At 35.4% G+C, this 1,211-nt stretch overlaps 1 protein-coding gene across 2 annotated transcripts in view; it reads left to right on the plus strand.

Annotated features, from left to right (window-relative positions):
• Positions 1-1,211, plus strand: part of IKZF2 (IKAROS family zinc finger 2 (Helios)) — a 108,449-nt gene that overhangs the window by 105,562 nt on the left and 1,676 nt on the right. The window lies entirely within an intron of this gene.

Here is a 1,211-nt window from a genome sequence, read left to right on the forward strand (position 1 = left end):
TCCCTATTTTTCTCCAAATGTCTAATGTGCAACAAAGGAACAGTTTTCTACACTATGCTTTCTTTCAGTAAGCTATAAGCATACCACAACCAGCCATAGGGCGACGTAGTGAGGTACATGAACATGGGGTCTAATCAGAAGCACGTGAGCAGTATTGCTGAAGGAAGTAGGAATATTCACGTGCTTCACTTTAGACTTGCATTTAATTACCTTGCTAATCAGGGCTAAGTTCCCAAGCAAAAGTGATGCATCATCTCCAAGATTAACCTGATTGTTGAATGGGTAATGTAAAATTGTTTTTCTCTTTATGCATCACTTTAAGATAAGCCACACTAAGTGGAATGAATTATTATAGTGAAAAATAAAATGCTGAGTGATAGCTATGTTGAAATGTACTAATGTTATTTGGAACAGATTTGGGATTACAGTTCTGTTTCTTTCTTATGGTGGTTTACACGCATTTTGTTCCAAGCAATTTTGGCAAAAGGTGATACAAGATTCTTGAGTTCTTTAATTCTTGGATAGCCAAACCAGTTGTATGTAGTGACTCCTTGAATATATTAGCTTACACTATTGAAGAAAAGTTTGCTTTTCTGTACCGAGGCAGTGAAAAGTAACAAAGACAATGAAAACCAACCAACATTACCAGACTTTGTAAAATCAGCTTCAGAAGTTAACTGTTAAGAACTAGCTAATATTTGTGTGCGTGAACACATATGAGTATGTATGTCTTGTATCTTACACATATAGTTATACATATAAACTTTTCTATTTAAAAAGAAGAGTTATTTTATGAACTTTCCCTGTACTTGCACTCTAAGGCCATCACTGGGAAAGCAGTGCTGCTGAGCTGAGACCTGATGTAAGTAGTGGTGAATTTGTTAACTTCAAAGGAGAGCTGTGATACGCCACATGTTCCGTGACTAGCATAATTTATGACTGTGTGGTTCTGCTTTCGCATATCTATAACACCATTGATTTAAAAAGTTTACAAGGATGTTAATTTGGAATCACATAGTGATGAATCAGCTGGCTTCATGATCATTATATATTCATTTATCCTGTGTCAATGAAAGTTACTTTTGCCTTTTACCAAATGAAACTAAGCTACACATGTGGTTTCTCTATTTTGTTTTCTTGCCTAAGAAAACACACTGGTGTGTGTGTATGTGTGTCTTTTTTTTCTCAGTCCAAAATATTGAGGTAGGATT

Source organism: Charadrius vociferus, unplaced genomic scaffold, assembly GCF_000708025.1.
Source record: "Charadrius vociferus isolate BGI_N301 unplaced genomic scaffold, ASM70802v2 scaffold136, whole genome shotgun sequence".
NCBI classification, from domain to species: Eukaryota; Metazoa; Chordata; class Aves; order Charadriiformes; family Charadriidae; genus Charadrius; species Charadrius vociferus.